At 52.9% G+C, this 16883-nt stretch overlaps 1 protein-coding gene and 1 pseudogene across 2 annotated transcripts in view; one reads left to right on the forward strand and one right to left on the reverse strand.

The window, feature by feature from the left end:
* LOC119383451 (uncharacterized) overlaps positions 1-16883 on the reverse strand; it is an 83198-nt gene that overhangs the window by 44782 nt on the left and 21533 nt on the right. The window lies entirely within an intron of this gene.
* On the forward strand, positions 20-4499 carry LOC119383452 (uncharacterized; annotated as a pseudogene).

The raw sequence follows: 16883 nt of genomic DNA on the forward strand, positions 1-16883 counted from the left end.
CACGCGTATTGAAAACGCCCAAGATGGCAGACGGCGGCGGAACTAACGAAATGATGCAAGCTTTGCTGGAGCAAAACCGGCTGTTATTGCAGCTTATCGAGAGGAAGCCTGAAGCGTTCCACGTTATGCCGGACCTAAATAAGGCTATCCAGGATTTCGACGGTGAGGGCTCATGCCACGAAGCCGGGGCGTGGTTGAAGAGTATCGATTCCATGGCTGTCCTGCACGGCTGGCCGGACAGCTTCAGACTCGAAAACGCCAGGCTTCACATGAAGGGGCCTGCTCGATTTTGGCTTCAGGCCCGTGTCGATGACCTTACTACGTGGGAGGACTTCAAGATAGCCTTCAAAAAGACTTTTGTGGGCCAGACAAGCACGGCCGAAAAGTGGAAGCAAATGCAAGAAAGAGTCCAGATGAAGGGAGAATCCATCACGGCATACTTTCTTGAAAAGACATTGTTATGCAAAGCATTGGGCCTCGGTATGCAGGATACCAAAGAGCAAGTTTTGGTGGGGCTGCGGTTTAAAGATGCATGCATCTCAATGTCGGCGAAGGATCACGAGGACGAGGACGAATTGCTGGCAGACTTGCGAAGACTGGAGCGAATAACCGAAGCTAGAATGCAGCAGTATCCAGGGGCCAAGCCACACGGTGGTGACCCAGGTACCGCGACATCTCGTGGGAAGCCTCCGCCTTCAAAATCTTGGAATGCCACGCGTCCAACCGAGCAAGTGATCACAAATGCACGTGTCACAGATCAAACAAGTGGTGGAGGACCACCGAAGAAAACGCCAGAGCCACTTAAGCGTGATCCGTCAGAGCGAAAATGCTACAGCTGTGGAAGGTACGGGCACATAGCGAAAGACTGTTCAAAAACAAACCCTGCTGGGAACTTCATGGTGAATGAGGACCCAACAAGTGACAGTGGTCCATCCAAGTTCCTGAAGACTGCGATCATCAATGGCACTCACCAGCTCTCCGTGATGATTGATCCGGGAAGTTCAGACTGTATATTGCGTCATCAAGCGGCTGAAAAGTGCAACCTGCAAGTTGTGTGCAAAGCCCAAGCGTTGTATGGGTTGGGGAACGCTGATACATCTACAGTGCAGTCTATCGGAACCGCGGAGGTTGACATAGAAATCGATGACGTGTTATGCCGTAAGGTCAAGGTGATTATCGTACACAACAGTGCCTTGCCTGTGGACATGCTGGTTGGTAGGACTTGGACGGAACAAGACCACATTGCATACCTACGCATGGGAGATGAACTCAGGATTGGCTACCTAGATGATCTTCCATTTTGCAACATTGACCTTGCCCAGATGAAGCCTTCGAAGGAGCCACTTCGTGTCAAGGAGACCATTGTGCTGCCCAAAAGGACTGTGTGTTGGGTGACAGTGGAGACCAATAAGAGTGAAGGAAATGTTATATTGCCTACAGGAACGGGTAAGGGAATACTACTTCACGTCGAAGACGGAATGGTTGAGATACCCATGCTGAACGACAAGGATGAAGACCAACAGCTGATCATGGGGAGTTTGTTTGCTCACGCTGAACTGCTATCAGGGAGTGAAGACTTAACCCCTGTAAGACCTGTGTCTCAGCAGAAGCCCATTGATCGTAGCATGCTAAACGTCGGGAAGGATGTCAATGAACAGCAAGTTGACGCACTGCTAAAAATTCTGAATAAATATAGGGACTGCTTTGCGCTGAATTTGTCAGAGTTGGGGTGTTGTAACCAACTAGAGATGATCATCACAGAGCATCCCGGGAGCAGCCCGGTCAGCTGCAAACCGTACACGACTAACGCAGAGGAAAGGAAAGCGATCCAAGAAATTGTCAAGGAGTGGAAGGCGACTGGCATCGTAACCGAAACATCCTCGCCATACGCTAGTCCAGTACTACTCGTGAAAAAGAAGAATGGAGAAAATCGTCTAGTCATAGATTATCGACGGCTAAATAGCCAGACGGTGCCGGAACACTTCCCCTTGCCAAACATTGACGACCAGCTGCAACGACTCTCCGGAGCACAGATGTACTGTGTGTTAGACTGTGCAAACGGATACCTTCAACTTCCACTGAGTGAGGAATCGAAAGCCAAGACTGCATTCATCACGCCTGATGAGACCGGGCAGTTCGAACGTATGGTGTTCGGGTTGAGAAATGGTCCTGCTGTATTTCAACGTCTAATGAACAAGGTTCTCGGATCTCTGCGTAACACTGTAGCATTGTGTTACATGGACGACCTGCTGATTCCAGCCAAGGATTGGGAAGAGTTGCTGGTTCGGCTCAAACAAGTACTGGATGCCCTGCGAGCTGCTGGCCTAACCCTGAAAATCTCCAAGTGTGTGTTTGGAAGTGAGGAAATCGACTACTTAGGCTTCAAGATTGTGAAAGGCTACCTGCAGCCAGGTGAAGTGAAGCAACAAGCCATACTGGACGCTAGCACGCCAACTGATGTTCACAGTGTAAGGAGATTTCTGGGTCTAACGGGATTTTTCAGACGGTTCATTCCCCATTATGCCTTGAAGGCAGAACCGCTTACTTCTCTGACCAAGAAAGACACGAAGTTCACGTGGGGAGTGGAGCAGCAGGAAGCTTTCGACCAGCTCTGAAAGGAACTGACGGCACCACCCGTTCTGAAGTTGTACAACCCTTTGGCTCCGACGGAGCTCCACACGGACGCAAGCAGACATGGACTGGCGGGGATGATCCTTCAACAAGATGAGTCGGGACGCTGGCACTTGGTGTTTTGTGTCAGTAAGCGTACCACTGATGCTGAAAGGAATTACCATGCGGGAAAACTGGAGCTGATGGCGATAGTCTGGAGTATGGAAAGACTTCGTCCATTTCTCTTAGGCATTCCGTTCACGCTGGTAACAGATTGTCAAGCAATTGTGTATCTCAATGCGCACAAAACTCTTAAACCACAGATAGCAAGGTGGTTCGACTTACTTCAAGAGTATGACTTTGAGGTGAAGCACCGAGCAGGAGAGAAAATGGCACATGTGGACTATTTGAGTCGTGAACCTGTAGGAGTGCCAAAGAACACGCTTGATGAGATTGTTGAGACAAGGATCGAAGTGTGCCTTACCATGACATTGGAGGACCAAGTTGTGATTGTCCAACGCTCTGATGCGGATTTGGCGAAGCTCGCCCGAATATTGGAGAAGCCAGTCAAAGAAAGGACCCAAGAAGAGAGCGCCAAAGTCAAGAACTTACGGCTGAGAGATGGAAAACTGTTTTACGTTGAAGAAGACGGACGACTTCTTTTCGTGATGCCTAAAAGCATGCGCAAAACATTGTGCGTCAAGTTTCATGACTTACAGGGACATTTTGCTACAGACCGAACGGTGACAAAAATCAAGGAACTTTATTGGTTTCCTCGGATGAAGCGCTACGTGGACCAGCACATCCGTATGTGTTTTGAGTGTCTAATCACAAAGGTACCAGGAGGAAAGAAGCCTGGGCTTCTGCACTCGATACCACCTGGGAAGAGACCATTTCAAGTTGTTCATGTGGATCACGTTGGTCCGTTTGTGAGAAGTTCCAAGAAGAACCAGTGGATATTGGTGCTGGTGGACAATCTGACCAAGTTTGTGCGCCTCTACCCTGTGCGCGACACCTCGGCGAGAAATGTACTGCGGTGTATGCAGAACTTCATAACAGAGTTCGGACTACCGGAGCGCATCATCTCGGACCGTGGTTCCTGTTTTACGTCCCACGGCTTCGAAGCCTTCTGTCAGGAAAATGGTGTGACTCACACACTGAACTCGGCACAGCATCCAAGGGCTAATGGCCAGGTGGAGCGTGTGAACCGAACTCTGGTGCCGTGTATTATGGCGACAATCAAGGACCCAGCTCACAAGGATTGGGATCAGAAGATCAAGGAGGTAGAAGGCTACCTAAATACTGCTTACAATGCCTCAACAGGGGCTAGCCCTTTCAAGCTCTTGCATGGATATCAACCAAGGATGCAGGATGGTATTCTCAGATGGCTGAACACTGAGAATAACGAGTGGGTGTGTCCGGAGCAACTTCAACAGATGGCTCAAAAGGACATAGCGAGCCAGCAAGCAAGGTCGAAGCAGTACTTCGACAGCGTCACTTCACAGCGGACAAGTTGAGTGTTGGAGACATAGTGGTCATGCGCTGCGTTCCAGAGCACACTGGTGCCCCAACAAAAACCCAGAAGAAGTTCAGAGGTCCACTCACTGTGATAGAGGTACTCCCAGCAGATACCTACAGAGTGACCGAGATGAACGGAAGGAAAAGGGTCTACTCGACAACCGCCCACATCAGCCAACTGAAGAGATGGGGCGGAAGATGCGTGGAACAGTTCGACAAGTCAAGCTCCGACGAGGAAGAAAGCGTGCCGAGACGTAGCACACGTGTGTCCAAAAGACCTGCGTATCTTCGGGACTACACCACATGAACTGAGGACAGTTCGCTGTCAGGAATGGCCGAGTGTTAGCGGAACCGAAATGCGAGGCTGGCAACATGGGGGGAGAAGGAGGGCAACCCGCGATGGAGGCAGTCGTCACGCACGTTGTTACTCCTCTTATTTTTTCTCTTATTTTCTCGATTAAAGAGTTCTTGTTTAAATTGTGAGTCTGCGAAGAATTTCTTAACACGAACCATCAACGGCCGAACTTGCGAGACGCTGCTACGATGACCGAAGCGTCTGAAGACGACTTGCCTGGTTCGACACTGGCAGAGCAAGCCGCACATGTGACGCCTTCCACGTCGGCTGGAATCCAGCTTCCTGACCTGCGCACGAGCCCTCGTGTGCCACCTGCCGAGGGTGCTTCAATGCGCACAGGTGCAGTGTCCGAGCCTGTAGCCACGACGTCTGCTCGGTGTCACCGCAGATTTGCTCCGGAGCCCTTGACACAGGAAGCCGCCCACCCGACATGTGGCCACTGTGCAGGCGCGCTGTGCAGGCCTCCGCTCCACGTCTACAGCCACCGTACCCGCCGGTATATCGTCTCACGCCGCGGACAACGTGCCCGGAGTGCGCCCAACAGTCACCGGCATTGTTGTGGCCTGTGCAACACCTCTTCTCATGCCAAACCGACTTTATGGGATCGGTTCCGACATGCAGAGAGACGGACGCCCTTGCTCCTGCCTACAGCGTCCATTCGTCGCGACCCCCGCCCGCTACGCTTCTCCCAGAGCCGCCCGCCAGAGACCCAAGGGTTCCCGATAGTCCTTCACCGTTGACGACCTGGACTGCCCACGGACATACGGACATTCTGTCTCGCGTCACCAGCCCTGTATATACGCCCCCATCGTTTTTTTTCTTCATTTCGGCTTCATTTCTGCGGGGGGGAGTAATCTGTAGCGGCATCTCCATCACCGCTCACGATCATCATCACCATTTTACCACTTACGCGCCGCGCCTCTCGCGCAGCTCATGCCTAGCGCTCGAGGCGCGAGCAGAAGAACGTGCTCACGCTCCGGGGGACTGGACGCCGGCAGCCGCTGCCGCTCTGCTTGGCCTGCGAATAAAGTAGCGAGAACGGCACGGCCACGTCGGCCGCCTGACGTCTCTCTCACTCGCTACATCTCGTACACAACGACAGAAATTTACAATTGTTATTTCAGGATCGCAGGTTCTGTCATCATAGCAAAACAGATAACAATAATTCCCCAGGCGAGATGACATATGCTAATTCAGTGGCGTCTGCGAAAGACACAGCAGCATTCAATTGATTTTACGCCTTCGAAAATAGCGCAGAGCAAAAAAAAAGTCGCCCACATCTTCCCACGGGGGAAACTCGAGTAAATGCGTCGCAGAGTGGTGGGGGTATCGCGTGAATGTTGCGTAATTGGGTATGGTTTGGGAATGCTTAATTGTTACATGATGCGCACACCAAGTACGACTTGAACAGCTCCAGCGTGCACGAAGTTCCGGGTCCGCAGCTCACTTAAAACGCTTGCGTTCAGCGTCGCATGCTCGTCTCTTCGCAGCCTTGTCTTCTGCGTTGCTTGCTGTTGTTGACGCCGACGACGGTGAGGGTGGGGTAACGTTGCCTTCAACGAGTAGTCGGACGCTGATTAAAGGTACTGTTGCTTCGACGCGCCGTAGACGCCACCGGGAGCGGACGCGTTTTGCAAGCGCTCCGGCAAATCTCTTGTTTTTGACTGCTCAAGTCTATCAATGGCCACGTAAATAAATGCGGAGTTTCCTACGGAATCATCTACATCATCCGAAGTGATTTCAAGTGAGTCGTTCGCATTTTTCGTCCACGAAGATCGACTTACTGGCACCGTTCCACTAGTTCTCGTTGGGCCTAGCGGCTAGGCCTACCGACATGGTCATCCACGAAGTAGAAGGAGAGGAGCTGCCCCCCGCCGAAATTCTCGAAGATGGTGAAGGCAGCTGGCGTCAAGTCTATGCCAGGGCCAGAAAGCCCGCTTCATCCCCGCAAAAAACGACACCTGACGTCAACGCTTCGAAAGAACAGCCACAGAAAACCCTCCCGTCGGCTCGTCGCAATGCCCCCAGACCGCCTCCACTTCCAGCGGATGACTATAAGATAGTCCTGCGAATACGTGGAGGCCTGAGTTGTGCTGACATTCCACTTCCGAAGCTCATATATGCAGTCCTTCAAGCGGCAGCGCTCACAAGCTCTCTACATGACCAATACCGCATCAACTCCGTAAGCAACATTCTGCTCATTAGCACGCCGGACTCGGCACGCACAGAAGCGTACCTTCGAATCAAGACCATCAAGATGGACGAGCGCAGCTTTGAAGTAGTGACCCACATCACGGATCCATCGAATACCTGCAGAGGGGTCATTCGTAATATTCCTGTGGAACACACAGCTGAAACCATCTTGTCAAGTCTGTTGGACTATGACAGACTAGGCCTCATTCTGACCGGAAGTCGCATGGGTGCCACAACCTCCATCTTAGTCACCTTCAGGGGTACCCGTGTGCCTTTTTACATAAGCTACCAGGGTGGCATCACCCGATGCGTACCCTATCGTCATAAGACGGAAGCCTGTACGCTCTGCCGCAAACTTGGACACAGACCAGACGTCTGCCTTGGTGCCCCTCAGTCTTTGTGTCCAATGTGTGGAATTCCGAACCCACTACTCGATCACGAATGTCAACCTAAGTGTGTGGTGTGCCATAATGACCACCCCACCGGCTCACCCCAGTGCCCGCAGCGCTACAAGCCCAAACCAAAGCATCCACCCTCACCGTTCAGCCCAGATGCCGCTCCATTCTCCGACCCAAGCACATCTTTCAAGAACACCCAAAGAGGACGCTCACCCAGTCTCACAAGACAACAACGCCGAAGCCGCAGCCGAAGCCGAAGCAAAAGCATTCATCAAGACCCCGTCCCCCGGACTGGCCCTGGACATGAGGTAGGCTGGGCTGATGCAGCCTCTCCTGAAAGCTCCATTCAAAAGCAGCTCAAACAAATGCAGGATGAGATGGCTAAATTGAGGGCAGAAAATGCAAAGCTACGTCTAGAGCTCCAGTCCTTTAAACAACCACCCACTTCCACACACCCCCCATCCTCACCTCCCAACCCCACACCAATCTCACCACTACCAGCTCCTCCCTCTACCACCCCTATACCCAGGGACCCCGCCGAACCACCTGCGCAAAAGCGCAAAGCCTCGACTCCCACAGTGTCATTCGAAGAGCGAGTAGATCAAGTCGAAGCAAAAATGGAGAGGGTCGACAAAGTCGAAGAAAAAGTAAGCAATCTCGAGGAAAAACTAGACAATTTCATTGCCTTTTCCACAGCCTCTTTGCAGAAACTCCATGAATCCGTAGCCTCGATACAAAAAGCCACATTGCCAATGCAGCAAACCTTAGATAGAGTTACGCAGTGGATCGACATGGTCCACGCTAACCACCCAGAGCTTGCCCAACCCAAGCCAAATCCACCTACCGAAAATGGCACCTCGTAACCTCACTGAACTCTGCGTATGGCAATGGAACTGCAGGGGGTTTCGCCGAAAAAAGGCAAACTTCCTGCAGTATATCAAATCACAAACTACCCCTCCCCCAATCATTGCGCTACAAGAAACAAATGGTGTTGTACAGATGCCAGGCTATAGAACGCATCAAAACCCGGCCGATGACAAACCTAACACCACCGTCTTAACTCAGAAGCACCTTACAGTTACATATTCGAAATTTGCCGACATCGACATTGAGCACGACTTTCTCCAAATACTACCTCACAAACTTAACTGCCACTCTTATACATTCTTAACGTATACAGTCGACCACAACACAAAAGCCATCGTTTCGATACCCTATTCGCCCGAGCTACATCCTCGGCAGGCAAGCACACCCTTCTCATAGGGGATTTCAACGCCTCCCACCCAGCGTGGGGTTACACCACATCTACACCGAAAGGGAGAGCCCTCTGGTCCCATATCCAGGCACACCGTTTTACACTGCACAACGACCCGGAGATGCCTACTCGTTTGGGAAATAGTGTAAACAAAGATACGTCCCCCGATCTCACCCTGACTCACAATGCTCCCCCGGCGGTTTGGACTAACACCCAAACTAACCTTGGGAGCGATCATTACATTATTAGCATCACTCTGAAACTAAAACACAGACCCATTGCATCCAAACCACTGACGCTCACAAATTGGAACAAGTTTAGAGAGACCCGCAACAGCACCGCCCCCTCACGCATTGCAGACCTTACGGAATGGACTCAACAGCTTCAAAAAGACGTCGAAGTCCACACCAAAACTGTACCCCCAGACACCCCAATAACTACTCTGGACTCTAAGCTTCTCCATATGTGGGAAGCAAAACAATCGCTATTGCGACGATGGAAACACCAGCGCCACAACAGGAAACTCCGCATAAGGATAGCGAAGCTAGACAAACAAATCGAGCGATACGCGACTCAATTGGCTGCGCAACAATGGGGTCAGCTTTGTGAAGGAATGCACGACAGCCTCAGTAATAAACGAACTTGGCAACTCCTTAGGCATCTGCTAGACCCCACGACTTCTCGCACACGACACTGCCACGCCATCACCAAACTGCTACACGAGCACTGTGACCATTTAGGACAGCTCTTCGATAACCTCCGCACGTTGCACTTACCCCAATTTCGCAAGGATATTGTACCCTCTTATACAGGGGAACCTAATGAGTCATTAGATGCACCAATTACGGAGGCAGAAGTTAGGCACGCCCTCGCAACACTCCGTACTACGTCGGCCCCCGGCCCCGACCGCGTCAGCAACAAACTCCTTAGATATCTTGACCCCATTTCAATTAAAGCATTGACTGAATACTTTAACTACTGTTTCGACACGGGCACCCTTCCACCTTCGTGGAAAGACGCCAGAGTCATATTTGTACCCAAACTGAACAAAGTTCACCAAATACAAAATCTTAGGCCCATTTCCCTAATATCGTGCCTCGGAAAGGCTATGGAGCATGTTATGCTTGCACGCCTCCGGAGGCACGTGGAGGATAATGGGCTACTCCCTCCACAAATGATTGGCTTTAGAACCTCCCTCTCGGCGCAAGACGCAATGCTTCGACTTCAACACATCATAATTCCTAACCATAGCGAGGATACTGAGGCGATCCTCGGCCTGGACATACATGGAGCATTCAATAACTCAGCTATATATGCTGGCCTAAACCTCACTTCTTGTGGCTCTAAAATGTACTCTTACATCAGCAGCTTCCTCACAGACCGCACATCAACATCAACATTAGGACCAGAACACTCCCCAACTTACACACTGGGCAGCTTCGGAACGCCTCAGGGGTCGGTGCTCTCTCCCATCCCTTTTAACCTGGCTATGCTACCTATAGCCACCGCTCTTCAACATATCCCTGACTTAAACTTTTCCATCTATGCCGATGATATCACTTTATGGTTGAAAGGAGGCTCAGATGGACACATTCAAGACACACTACAAGCAGCTGTAGACGTCATAGCTGCACACACATCCCATATGAATTTTTATTGCAGCCCTAGCAAATCAGAATTACTCCTTCTACCAACTCACCGTCGAAACAAACACGTTCCAATGATCGAAGTGCACATAAATGGGTGCCTGATTCCTAAAGTCTCACGCATTCGTGTACTAGGTTTATTTATTCAAAACAATCGACTTAATACGCACACTCTCGAAACTTTACGCAATACCATTGAAAACACCCTTAGACTGATAGGAAGAATCTCGGGTAAAAACGGAGGGCTCCGGGAGTCAGAGCTACTTCGTCTCGTACAGGCTTTTGTGATTAGTAAAATTACATATACTCTCCCCTACCTTCACCTTAAACCAGCAGAGGAGGATTTCGTCAACACCCTCCTTCGCCGAGTTTACAAATACGCTCTAGGAATTGCGTGCAATGCCTCTAACGCACGACTCCATCAGACAGGGGTCATAAATACCCTTTCAAAAATTACTGAAGCCCATTTAACAGCTCAATACGCTAGGCTCGCGACCACTAGCGCAGGCCGTCACATTTTAGCTACTACCCGCATTAACTTCACCTCTATCATCAATGCTAAGCATAACATTCCCCACCACATACACAACCAATTACTCATACCGCCCCTTCCTAAAAACATGCACCCTACTTATCATACTAAACGCCGAATCCAAAGAGCAAAGGCCCTTCAGAAAAACTTACAAGGAGCCAATGACGTGCTCTATGTCGATGCGGCAGAATACCCATCTTCCTCGTCCTATGCCCTTTCTGTCGTGGATACCAACGGCAAGGCGATCAAAACGGCATCCGTCACTGTCAACTCCTCGGAGGAGGCAGAGGAGGCTGCCATCGCATTAGGTTTACCCATCCCCAATATCACTATGATTGTTAGTGACTCTAAAACTGCCATGCGTAACTTCAGTGCAGGTCGCATCTCACAAACTGCCCTTTCAATTCTTAATAAACATTCTCCCACGCAAGACGTTGCTCTCGTATGGACGCCCGCGCATGCGGGGCTGTGTGGTAATGAGGCGGCTCATGCCAGTGCTCGAGGAATGACAGGCCGGGCGCAGGCCACCGACGACGCCTTAGACCACGCGGCACCCTTCAGTGCGAGGGATCGTCTTTTGACCTTCCACGACATAACAAACCACTACCGCCTTCAGCGCACAGTATACCCCCCTTACACCGGGGAGCTACTCGCCACCACGAAATAATTTGGCGCCAGTTACAGACCCGTACGTTCCCTACCCCCTCTTTTCGCCATCTTATACACCCTGTGATATATCCCTCCCCTTTAAGCATTTTCTGCCAACAAAGAGCCAATCTCGGTCATATCATGTGGGGTTGTACTCTGAACCCACCACCTAACTCACTAAACATTAGTAGTAAGGAGCTGTGGGAGGCTGCTATGTGCAGCTCGGCGCCCGAGGTCCAGGACCAGATCCTGGATTGGGCCAAGAGGGTAGCGGAGACCTACGCCGGGTAGGCTCTTCTGCTCCCTCCACCACCGCACCCTTCCCTCTTGGGATAAATAAAGTCTTTCTCCTCCTCCTCCTGGTGCTTCCATCGCATCTACTCGAGTCAAGCAAAGCGTCAAGTCAAGCGAAAGCCAAGTAAAGACGCCCTTGACTGAATTCCAAACGCGCGCTCCGCCGCTTATTTACACACCGCCCGCGTTCGAGGGAGAGGAGAGAGGGACAGAGAGGAGAGAGGGAGGGAGGGAGGGAGAGGAGAGGCTTGCTGCCGGCACGAGACGAGCCGAGCATGCGCAGTGGGGGTGTGGACGGCGCCGCCGACGCCGCAGGTGCGACTAAGAAATGCTCCGCATTTAAAAAAAGTCACAGTTTCGCCGCAACGGCGAAGCAATGAATGCGATAGCCATAAATTGGAATGTAACGCGAAGAACGGAAAGCAGCTCGAAATTGCCAGCGCGGCACTCGAGCCCAAAGGACGCACGAAAAGAACGCACACAGGACGAGCGTGAACTAATGCGTCAGAGCTCGACACTTGAAGCGCACTGCTCAAACATGCCGCAGCGGTAGCTACATGGTTGACGATACACAGCGACGACAGTCACGACGGAGCGCAGACTCGCAGACACTCACGAGCACGAGAACGAGGGGCGTGCTCTCCGAGAAGAGGCGAAGAGGACGACCCACTAGAAGGCGCTCGAGAGGACGACCCATTAAAGCGTTCTAATCCTTCTCTACAATTACCCCGGGTACGAAAAGGGAGCCGCCTGGCGACCTAACAGCTGGTCACTGTGAGCGGGTCATGGTAGGGCTTGAGGCGCTCCACGATGACAATGTCGTGCCCTCGACGGCGCATGTCCGAAGATGGTTCAATGGGTTTAATCAGGTAGTTGACCGGGGATGTGCGTTCGACGACACGGTAGGGGCCTTCGTATTTGGGCAGTAGTTTGGAAGAGAGACCAGTTGCAGTGGTATGGACCGATAGCCATACGAGCGCTCCAGGGAGGAACGTGGGCGCAGAAGCGTTGGTGTCACCGCGAATGCTCTTCTGCCGCTCTTGGTCCTGCGTAGTAAAGGTCTTGGCAAGCTCGCGACACTCCTCAGCAAGTCTGGCTGTGGCAGAAATAGGCGCACACTCAGATGGAGGGATTGTGTCGATTGTGTGCGACGGGTGCCTGCCGTACAATAAGAAAAATGGCGAGAAACCAGTAGTGTTTTGAGGGGCGGTATTGTACGCGTAGGTGACGAATGGCAGGATAGCATCCCAATTTGTGTAATCGGCGGCGACATACATCGAGAGCATGTCACCGAGCGTGCGGTTAAAGCGTTCGGTGAGCCCATTCGTCTGCTGGTGGTAAGCAGTAGTTTTGCGGTGAACAACGTTGCACTCTTTGAGGATGGCTTCGACGACTTCCGACAAGAAGACAAGGCCTCGATCGCTGAGCAGCTCTTGGGGTGGACGGTGGCGCAGCATGAACCGGTGGAGCAGGATAGAGGCTACATCGCGCGCTGTAGCCGCTGGGAGGGCGGCAGTTTCGGCCTATTGCGTAAGGTGGTCTACAGCGACGATTGCCCAGCGGTTACCAGCCGACGTCAGAGGAAGTGGCCCATACAAATCGATGCCAACGCGCCCAAACGGTCGGTCAGAGCATGGTAGAGGTTGCAGACCTGCCGGCGACAGGTGCGTTGAAGTTTTGCGGCGCTGACAATCGATGGAGGAGCGAACGAACTTCTGCACGTAGCGGTACATCCCTCGCAAAAAGTACCGTTTTGAAATGCGGTGGTATGTTTTCGATACCCCAGAGTGCGCACACTGCGGATCAGCGTGGAACGATTCGCATATGTTAGAACGCAGACTGCGGGGTATTACTAGTAGCCATTGGCGGCCGTCGACGTTGTAATTGCGTCGGTGAAGGAGGTCGCCGCGAACGGCGAAATGGTGGGCTTGACGACGCAACGCCCGAGTGGATGGTGTGGCCGATGGATCAGTCAGCAAGTCTATCAGTGAGTGTTCGTTAGCGATGGTGTGAATGTCGATGGAAGAAACGGCAAAGTTAGACGCCGAGCTGTGGGCATTGTCGTCAGGCAAGGGAGAGCGCGACAGGGCGTCGGCGTCAGCATGCTGGCGTCCATTGCGGTAGAGCACGCGGATGTCGTAGTCTTGCAGGCGAAGTGCCCACCGGTCGAGACGGCTTGAGGGATCCTTCAATGAAGACAACCAGCACAGCGCACGATGGTCGGTGACGACATCAAATGGACGACCATAGAAATAAGGTCGGAACTTCGTAAGGGCCCAGATGATTGTCAGGCATTCTTTCTCCGTAACGGTGTAGTTTGTCTCGGCTTTAGTAAGCGTACGAATTGCATATGCCACGACATATTCCAGGAACCCAGGTTTGGGATTGCGCAAGGACAGCGCCGAGGCCAACACCGCTGGCATCCGTGTGTACCTCTGTAGGGGCCGTAGGGTCGTAGTGGCGTAGTATAGGAGGATAGGTCAACAAACGACGGAGCTTTGCGAAAGCCTCGTCGCACTCCGACGACCACAAATTGAGAGGCCCGTTGCTACCAAGGAGCTTCGTCAGCGGTGATATGATAGTCGCGAAGTTTCGGATGAAGCGCTGAAAGTAGGAACATAGTCCTACGAAACTGCGCAGTTCTTTGACGGACGTAGGTTTGGGGAACTCTGTCACGGCCCGAAGCTTGGCTGTATCGGGGAGAATTCCGTCCTTGGACACGACGTAGCCTAGTATCGTCAGCTGCCGTGCTGCGAATCGGCACTTCTTTAGATTCAGTTGTAGCTCGGCGTCACTCGAACGCGTCAAAACATGCCGCAGGCGTTGAAGATGCGTGGAGACGTCCGGGGCGAAAACGACGACGTTGTCGCGGTAGCACAGGCACGTGTGCCATTTTAAGTTGCGCAGAACGGTATCCATCATGCGCTCAAATGTCGCGGGTGCGTTACACAGCCCAAACGGCATGACGTTGAATTCGTACAAGCCGTCGGGCGTGACAAAGGCGGTCTTCGGTCGAGCGTCATCAGCCATGGGGACTTGACAGTACCCGGAGCGCAAATCGAGCGACGGAAAGAATTCTGCTGCTTGCGGACTGTCAATGGCGTCGTCTATTCGAGGTAGGGGATAAACCTCCTTACGCGTGATCTTATTCAGTCGTCGGTAGTCCACACAGAACCGCACAGAGCCGTCCTTCTTCGCAACGAGAACGACGGGCTGTTTGAGGGCCGAATAACATCGCGACGAAGCATGTCTTCGACTTGCTCGTTAATTACACGACGCTCTGTTGGAGATGCGCGATATGGACGTTGCCTCAGTGGCGGCTGGGCGCCGGTGTCGATGCGATGCGTAACGGCGGACGTGCGGCCGAGAGAAGTTTGAGCGACATCGAAAGAAGAGCGAAATTCTTCCAACAGGCCCAGAAGCTGGGAACGCTGGACCGGCGTAAGGTTGTCAGCAATGGAGGAACGAAATAGATCAGCGGGTGATGAACTAGACGTGGAAACAGCACTTAGCGTACTGGAACTGTGGCGGTGCATTTCATATGGTTCGTCCATAACTTGTGCGTCTTCGAGGGTTCCACGCTGCCAACACACTCCCCTCGCACCAACGTGACACTGTACGGGGATGGATTGATAACAAAAATAGAGGTGCTGCCCTGAGTGACTTGCACGGTCGCGAAAGGCGCAATGAATTACGGCGTCGTGGCGGGAGAGAAAATCCCATCCTAGGATTACGTTGTGAGAGCAGGCAGGAATGATGATCATTTCGACGGCGCACAGAGCATCCTGAATAATGACGCGGGCTGTGCACACTGCGTTAGGGGGAACACTTTGGGCGCTGGCTGTACGGAGGGAGAGCCCGGAAAGTGGCGTCGTCACTTTTCGCAGTAATCGGCTAAGTTTGGCGTCCATAACGGATACGGCGGCTCCAGTATCGATAAGGGCAGATGCGCGAACACCGTCTACAAAAACATCTATCACGTTCGATGGGCTTCGCTGAGGGCTTTCGCAGTTAGATAGCTTCGCAGCCATTGCATCGTGGACTGCGACGACTAGTTTTCCTGGTCGCGAGAGATCGGACGTGGCCGCATCGGCGACAGCGAGCTACGTCGTAGAGACGGTGAACGGCGGGTAGATGGTGCGGGGCGGGACGTCGGTGACATAGGCACCGCTTGGTCATAATAAGGGCGGCTTGATGGACTGGTGAGGGTTGATGCGACCCGAGGCGGCTGCACGCGATTGCAGTGACCGGCGCAACCGCACACAAAGCAGATGGGGCGGTTGTGGGAAGTGCGCGATCGGTTCGCAGGTCCCATCCATGTCGCAGAACGTGATGGACGAAGCGGCTGCTGATATGAGTGCATTGTGGGCAGCACTCGGGGCCTGGGGACGACGTCGACGTATGTAGGCGGCACAGCCGCGTCGAAGGCGTGGGGTCCGACGACAGCTTCGGCGTAACCTCGCGGGCCAGCCACAGGAATTGCTGGGGGCGACCTGGCTACAGCTTGCGCGTAGCTTAGTGGCGCGGGCACTGGAGGCGGCTGGTGGTACTCAGGAATGACCTCCGCGATTTCTTGCTGAATGGCTCGGCGGAGGGGAGGCAGAATTGTAGTTGGCGGCTTGTCAACATGCTGTGGTGGAGCGAAAGCCAGTAGAGAGACCTGGCGCGCAATTTCCTCACGCACGAACGACTTGATTTCGGCGAGCAAGGTGGAGTGGTCAGAAATGGCCGGCAAGCCCGCGAGATCAGCATCGCGTAATGGCGGTCGACGGGTCATCAAGCGCTGCCGGCGCAGCTCCTCGTAGCTTTGGCACAGCGTGATGACCTCTGCCACTGGGCGAGGTTTTTAGCCAGCAGCATGGTGAAGGCATCGTCGTCGATGCCGTTCATAACATTGCTTATTCGGTCAGACTCCGACATGCTCGCGTCAGCTTTCTTGCACAAGTCAAGCATGTCTTCAATGTAGCTCGTGAACGATTCACCTGCCTGCTGAGCTTGTTCACGTAAACGCTGTTCGGTTCGCACCTTACGAACGGCAGGGCGGCCAAACACGTCGACAATGGCGGTCTTGAAATCGGACCACGCCGGGAAATTGGATGCATGGTTGTTGTACCACATGCCTGGCACACCCGCGAGCTAGAAAACCAAGTTGCTCAGCTTGCCCGCTTCGTCCCATTTATTGGGGACACTCACCCGTTCGTAAATCGCGAGCCAGTCCTCCACGTCGGTGCCATCAGCGCCGGTGAAGACAGGAGGGTCGCGGATACGGGGGACACCGGGACAAGCGGTCGGAGCAGGAGGCGGCTTTTGCTGAGCGGCGTCTTGCCGCATGGTAGGCGGCACGGTACGGGATCGAAGCTCCAGGGGCATCGAATGGAGACCGAAGTTGCTGTGACGGTACAGCGCTCTCCACCACTTTGTAAAGGCGTTTATT

Source organism: Rhipicephalus sanguineus, chromosome 2, assembly GCF_013339695.2.
Source record: "Rhipicephalus sanguineus isolate Rsan-2018 chromosome 2, BIME_Rsan_1.4, whole genome shotgun sequence".
In the NCBI taxonomy this organism is placed as follows: Eukaryota; Metazoa; Arthropoda; class Arachnida; order Ixodida; family Ixodidae; genus Rhipicephalus; species Rhipicephalus sanguineus.